Raw genomic sequence first — 7592 nt, 5'->3', positions numbered from 1 at the left:
GAGGTACTCACGAATTCTGCGTTTCAGGGGGCACCAGCTGCTGGCTGGGGCGAAGTTCGGAGGCTCTCACGTTGGGCGCCAGCTGTGGGCGTGCGGGGATCTCAGAGCGCCAACCGCTGGCGTGGCGCCGGTCTCTCGCGCACCGCTGGATCGGGTCCCACGCCAGCTGTCACTGCGGTGCGTCGGGTCGCGCACACCGTGTTGCTGTGTGGGTCCCTGGCTCTCCGCGACTACTGGCGTTGGCTCCTCTGGCGGGACGCTATCAGCTGCCGGGCGAAGTTCCGTTCCAAGTTGCCAGACGCTCTCTCTAAGTTTGCGATCCGTCGGCCGCCGGACCACGAGGGGAGGGGCAGGAACAGCGAATGTTTACGAAGGGACAGCCCCTCCGGAAAGACTGAATCACAGGATTCAGTGATATAGCTTCAGACAAGTGATACAGCTCAGCTCCAGATCTCAGTGATTCAGCTCCAGCTTTATTGGGGTGAAAACAGGATATTTATAGTGTGGAGACAGTAGCAAAAGCCTTAGTTGATAGGTGCTTTGTAGGATGCCCCATTTACATGTGGTGGTTGGCTTCTATCAGGCTGTCAGACAGTGCCTAATCATCACACAGGAAAAACCTGGCAGTTTCTAAGCCAGAGGGCATGTATCTGTGACGGGCACTTCAAAAGTAAGTCAGGAAGGAGGTCAGAAGGCGCCCTGCTGAGGAGAGGAGTCTCTCCATTTGTGCCGAGCCGGCTTGCGGCTATCCGGACATGGGGAGACTGCTACCCTAAACAGCAGGGGTCCCCAACAGTAATAAGCTTCATTCTGCTAACCAAACTCACCCTATTGGTAGTGAGGCAGTTCCTTCAGGACCCTGGGTGGGATTACCAATCCCCACCAGGTCAGGCAGGACCTTCCCCAGGTAGAGCAGCCAGGGACCACATGATCACTTGCCTCCTGACAGTTCTTCAGAGAGCTTCACCCCCTAAGGTAGTTAACTATGAGAAGCTTAGGGTGATTACTCAGGGCTCTGCTGAAACCCCAGCTCAGTTTATGTACAGACTTACTGATGCCCTGGTCCAGTATACCAAGTATGACCCAGAGTCTGCAGAGGGACAGCTTATGCTTCACCACCACTTCATCTTACAATCAGCTCCAGATATTAGAAGGAAACTTAGCCACTTAGACAAGGGCCCTGAAACCCGCACGAGAGGTCTGTTGAACATGACATTTAAAGTCTTTTATAACTGAGAGGAACAGGAGAAGGCAGACAAGCTTACCCTGTCCAAGCAAAAGTACCAGCTTATGGCTGCAGTCCTAAGGGCTCCTCCCAAGAACACTTCGAACACCAATGGGGCCCAACGACATCTGCCAGGATCCTGCTTCAAGTGCAGAGCAACTGGACATTGGGTAAGGCAATGCCCTAACCCAATGCCAGCACCCAGACCCTTTCCTTCCTGTGGACAACAAGGTCACTGGACAGTCGATTGTCCTTCTTTGAAACGCCACCAGAAGGCCACTCACCTCCCAGACCCAGCCTCATTTACAGAGTTCAGTGAAAGACCTTCTAGGCCTGGCGGCTGAAGACTGACGACACCCGGACTTCTTGGCCCCCAGTGCTTCTATGATTATTACAACGGAGGAGTTTACAACCAGGGTTTCAGCCATGGTGGCGGGTAAAATTATTCATTTTATTATTCACACTGGTGCGTCATGGTCGGTTCTCCATTCCTACTCTGGTAAAATTTTTCCCTCACAGATGTCCATGGTGGGGGTTGATGGGAAGTCTGACAACCCCAAATCAACAGGAGCCTTAGCCTGTGTATTCTGGAAGGTGCCTTTAACTCACTCCTTCCTGGTTATGCCCACCTGCCCAACTGCCCTACTTGGCAGAGATCTCATGCAAAAGCTGTCATTCTATTTCTTTCCCATTCCCCACACTCTTTCTCCTTTCCCCTGTATCTTCTCCTCCCCAAGCCAGATCTTTGCCCCTTCCCCCTACTGAAGTAGATCCCAAGGTCTGGGACACCATAGCCCCAGGAATGGCCTCTCATCACACTCCTATCTGCATTTTCTTGAAGGACCCCTCCCTATTTCCCAGCGGATCCAAATACCCAATTGCACTCAAACACTGCTATGGACTTAAGCTCATAATTCAAACGCTTATGAGAGCTAACCTCTTTGAACCCACTCACTCTCCATATAACACTCCCATTCTTCCGGTCCTCAAGCCTGACGGCTCTTACCGTCGGGTCCAGGATCTCCGGCTTATTAATTCGGCAGTTATTCCCATTCACACAGTCGTTCCCAACCCCTATACTCTTCTTTCTCATATCCCCTCTTCCACCACCCACTTTTCTGTATTAGACCTGAAAGATGCTTTTTTCTCAATACCCTTACACCCCGACTCTCATAACCTCTTTGCATTCACCTGGGAGGACCCTGACACTGGGATGCCTTCCCAACTAACCTGGACTATCGTGCCCCAGGGGTTTCGAGATAGCCCTCACCTCTTTGGACAAGCTCTAGGCTGGGATTTAACTTCCTTAAACCTTAACCCCTCCACAATCCTGCAATATGTAGATGACCTACTTCTTTGCTCCCCATCTCTCTCAGTCTCCAAGGCTCACACAATCAAACTCCTTAATTTTCTGGGGGACAAGGGATATAGGGTGTCTTCAGCTAAGGCACAGCTTTATCTCCCTCAAGTCAAGTACTTTGGGTTCCTTCTCACACCTACATCCTGCCATTTAACTATAGATAGAACAAATTACCTAAGGTCTTCAAAGCCTCCCACAACCAAGAAGGAAATTCTCTTTCCTAGGCATTTCAGGGTACCTGCACATCTAGATTACTAATTTTTCCCTCTTGGCAAAGCTGCTCTATGAAGCCTTCCTTTAGGGAAGATCCTCTGAGCCCCTTGACCCCTTAGGGCCCGTTACAGAAGCATTCCACACTATCCAGGAAGCACTCTTAAAGGCACCAGCTCTGGCTCTCCCTAACCTGGAATGTCCATTTCTTCTCTACATGACTAAAAATAAGGGCCAGGCATTAGGGGTTTGGGGACAGATGAGGGGTCCCACTTTTGCCCCAGTAGCTTATCTCTCTAGACAGCTAGATACCACTATCTGGGGGTAGCAACCTTGTCTCCGGGCTCTGGCTGCTGCAGCACTCTTGGCTCAGGAGGGATTGAAGCTTATCTTGGGTCAGCTGATCTCCATCCTTTCCCCCCACTGGCTTAAGGATTTACTAACCCATGCGTCTCTTGCCAATCTAGTTCCCTCTAAACTACAACTCTTTCACGACACGTTTCTTGAAAACCCCTCACTTTCCCTTGATTCCTGCCCTCCTCTCAGTCCAGCTTCCCTCCTCCCTTCCAGCGAACCACTCACTCACTTGTGCCTGGAAACTCTTCAGGAACTCTCCTACCAGGATCCCCTAATTTCCCCAAATCCCCTGCCAAAGCCCACCCTGACTTGGTTTGTGGATGGGAGTTCAACTCTCACCCTGACTGGGTCTCGCAGGGCAGGGTATGCCATAGTGTCTCTCACCGATGTCATGAGTCAGTAGCCCTGCCACTTGGAACCACATCACAGAAAGCTGAACTTGTGGCATTCACCAGGGCCCTGATTTTAGCCAAGGGACAGAGGGTTAATATTTTTTACAGATTCTAAGTATGCCTCTGACAGCTTTTCTTAGGATCACGTTCTGACTTCATTGCTTAATCTGAGGATTTTGTCTAGTACTAATGTGTCCACTTGCTTTCTCTGTGTACCCCCCACACGCACAGGGCTCACTTCTCATTCCCTTCCCAGTCTACAATGTTACTCCCCAGGGTACTACCCAATGCTTTCAGGAACTCCTAATACACGGACCCCTGCCTGCCCCTCCCCTTTTTCTTGACAAAACAGAGTGTTGGACTCCACGAACCTCTGAATGCCCATACTCATCAAGCCAAAATGTCACATTTAAGGGCAATACTGCTCTAACCTTGGGACTGCTCTGTTCTTCCAAAATATACTCCTGCATCTCTCCAAAGATTGAGGATACCTGCGCTCTAGTCATTCTCATACCCAAACTAACCCTATACACACCAGGAGAGGTGTATGATGTCTTATCCACAGGGAAAGACAGAACCAGAACAAGGAGGTCAGCCACCTTGGCAGTCCTCCAGCCACTGGACTTGCAGCTGGAGGTTTGGGACACATGCTGATCTCAATCCAGTATCTTTCCCAGGAAATATAGGACCTCAGACAGGAACTCACCTCAACAGTGGAAACTACAGTCCAGTCAATCCAGTTCCTACAACAATTATCCTCCCTAGCTGAAGTTGCTCTCCAGAACAGGTGAGCCCTGGATCTATTAACTGCAGAGAAGGGGGGAGCCTGTATCTTTTTGGATGAAGAATGCTGCTATTTTAGCAACCAATCCAGTAAGGTCGAGCATGATAGAGAACAACTTAAACAGGTAGCGAAAAATCTTTCACTTAAAAATTCCCAGTACAAACAGTCATCTCAATGGGATATTTTTACAGGATTAACTCCTTGGCTTCTTCCCTTACTGGGCCCCCTGCTTTCTATCACTTTGGTGCTAACCATTGCTCCTTGCCTTGTCAGATATTTTCAGGACCAAATCCAAAAACTAATGCATACTAATTTTAATCAGTTGTTACTTTCCTTCCCTCCACGTGTACACGAATGCCTGTAAATCATCAAGGACCCTGTTCAGATGCATGGACAGAGAACCCTTGCTGTCTAGTGGACTCATAATCCAGCCCCCCCCCACATCGACCTTGTCCAGCAAGAAGTAGCAAGATGACAATGGCACCCCCTATCCTATAACACAAAAGGCTAGAATATTAGGGTTTCAAACCACTGCAGCCCACCCTGTCTCCAACAGGGTCTCACAGACTTCAGATTTCTCAAGCCCCTGAGAAAAGGGAACCGAGCTGATAAGCACCCTGGTCTTCGAAGTCAAGGGAAGCAGACTCTTCTAAAAGGCAGCCTGCCTTTCCTTTGACAAGCAGATTCTACCTTTTAACCAGAGACTTCAGGAGCCACTTTAGTACAGCAGTTTTTCCCTTATCTTAAGAGGACAAAAGAAACACTTCCTGACCCAGAAACTGGATGGCAGATGGAAAGGAGCCTGTTTTACAAGCCCTGCTTTTTCTGCTTTCCCCTGCCTAATTTTTTCCAAAAATTTCCTTCCTTCTGCACCCTGAAGCCCCCTTATATAAGCCCCAGATCAAAATTCGTGGGCTGACATTTTCCCTTCCCCAAAGGGAACGTGTCCCGTGTAAAATAAAACTCTGTCCTGCTGAGAGTTTTGTCTGTGTCTTGGTGCTTTCTCCTGATCAATTCTATCTGTTCGTTCTCTGGCTACTTTTTACCTATCACTTTGGACTATTCAAAAGATGATTTCTCAAAGAAGGGAATAAAGGATGAAAACAGAAATTTGTCATGTGTCAGATATTAGCACTTTGTTCTGAATAGGATTGCATGATCAATCAAGCATGACTAACTTAGCCATGACCAAATCATAATTAGAATATAAGTCAGACTGGTGAAGATCAGAAGAACAAATGATATGAAATGCTAGCAAGGATGTGGAGAAAGGGGAACACTCATTCACTGCTGGTGGGATTGCAAACTCCTGCAACCCCTTTGGAAAGCAGTGTGGAGAACTCTTAAAAAACTTAAAACGAACCTACCATATGACCCAGTTATACCACCCATTGGCATATACCCAAAGGACTCATCCTATTCTAGAGACCTTGTACAACCATGTTTGTTGCTGCTCTTTTCACAATAGCTAAGACACGAAGGCAACCTAAGTGCCCCTCAACTGGTGATGGTTAAGGAAAATGTGGTATATTTACACAATGGTGTTCTAATCAGCAATAAAGAAGGATAAAATAATGAAATTTTCAGGTAAATGGATGGCTCTAGAAACTGCTATACTAAGTGAAGTAACACAGACTCAGAAAAATAAAAGATGTATGTTTTCCCTCAATTGTGGATCTTAGCACCAAATTCTTATAATAGATGGAATCTCGGTGAAATGGGCCAACAGCCCAAGGAAAACAGATGATGCAGAGACTCGAAAGTTCAGTGCCTTGCAACAATGGGAGGAAGACCATCCCACACCTATCACCCCCTCCAAGGCTCAGGGACTTTTGCTGAAGAGGTTGACGGAAACAATGTAACAGTTGGAGGAAGGGGTGGAGTGTTAACTGGAAATATCCCCTGCCCACTATGCCAGGAAGCTATAGTCACACTTTCTTCTGACCTTGTCAAGGAGTTGATGGGGAATTCAGTTACCTTCCCCTAATGAGTTAACCTAAGCTGCATGTGGGGGAGGAGCAAAGGATATATAAGCTGAGAAAACCATGAGGCACCTCTCTTGCCATTTTATGTGGCTGTCAGGAAGTCACAGGATCTATATTTGAGTGTGAACTACAAGCACAGCCATTAATGGGAGAGGGGGGAGCCCACTCTTTTGTAGATAAACCCCCACCCTATATTCTGTTAGCAAGCCCAATGCCCAATAAACTCATTAGGATTTAAAAAAAGAAAAAAGACCACACGCCACAGGCCTCTCTCCCACCCACAGGCGTCTCTCAGGGGTAAGTCCATTGTGACCTCCATTCCTTGACTCCCCCAGCCTCATTCACCTTCCCATCTCCCCAGCCATTCTCTCCTCTGAGCTTGGGCCCTGCCCCATTCCTTGTCTTGGGGCCCCAGACACCTGGGGAACCAATACTGCTTCCTGATCCTTTTCATACAGACCAACGTAGTGCCTCCTCTGGGCCCCAGGAGAACTGTTTCTGGACCTGGCCCCACCCTCACCTCCCTCTGCTTCCCTGGGCCTGCAACACCTGCCAGCCACTTTCTGGGATGCACGAGCTGACTTTCCCCTTCCTGATCCTTTGCATCCAGGCCAACCCAGCTCCCCAGGAGTCCTTGGGGCCTATTCCTGCCCCATTTGCCTTTGGATCTCTGGGTAGCATGGCCACCAGCTTCCCTAGACTAGCATCTTTTCTGGCCCAAGCTCCCAGGCCAGTCCAACCCCCAAATTCCTGAGGCCAAAATTGTCCCTGGAGGGATCCAGACCTTAGGAGAAAGCCTGAAATCATCTGACACTCATCTGAATTGGGCCTCTGTGGGAACTTCTGAAGACAAAATCAATCTGGCCACTCTAATACAAAATTAAAAGAGAGAACCAGAGCTTAGACGAACCAGCTCTTCATACCCAAAAAGTAAACCACAAAGACACATAAAGTTCAAAAAAAGAATCAGAACTAAACTTGAAGGCCCGAGTATCACACAAGAGTCAGAAACTACAAAAGAAATTCACATGTCAAAATCACAGCGAAACAATAATACCATGAAAAACCAAAATAACATATCCCCACCAAATACCAATAGTCCTCTAGAGGAGTACAATGAGAACACCCTAGAGATAATGCAGGACACGGAACTCAAAAGAACAATTATAATCATGATAAAAGCATTCAGTGAATTTATAGACCCATATCCTTAATGAACATAGATGAAAAATTTTCAACAAGATACTTGCAAATTGCATACAGACACAAATCAAAAAGA

This window comes from Nannospalax galili, unplaced genomic scaffold, assembly GCF_000622305.1.
Source record: "Nannospalax galili isolate Female #2095 unplaced genomic scaffold, S.galili_v1.0 scaffold741, whole genome shotgun sequence".
In the NCBI taxonomy this organism is placed as follows: Eukaryota; Metazoa; Chordata; class Mammalia; order Rodentia; family Spalacidae; genus Nannospalax; species Nannospalax galili.
The sequence above is the reverse complement of the archived record's forward strand: the minus strand, read 5'-3'. Positions refer to the sequence as shown.